Raw genomic sequence first — 279 nt, forward strand, 5'->3', positions numbered from 1 at the left:
GTTCTCTCGTTTATCATCAAATATTCTAAAGTTGGTTCTACAATCCTGACATGTTTCAGCACTTATTCATTCACAGCATCAGTGCTTCAGATCTACAGTTAAACTGTCACCCACACAGAAGCTAAATTTTTAATTTAACAGTTCATTTTGTGAAATGTCACATCTTGAGACTGTCCCCCCTGGGTCAGTCTGTAGTGGCTGTAGTGTCAAAGCTGAGCCTCCGATCATTAGCATGCCAAAGGTCCCAAGGTCTACTGTAGGGCACCTAGATGGGGGCCG

This window comes from Morone saxatilis, unplaced genomic scaffold (assembly GCF_004916995.1).
Source record: "Morone saxatilis isolate NCDOM2014 unplaced genomic scaffold, NCSU_SB_2.0 Contig9, whole genome shotgun sequence".
NCBI lineage: Eukaryota > Metazoa > Chordata > Actinopteri > Moronidae > Morone > Morone saxatilis.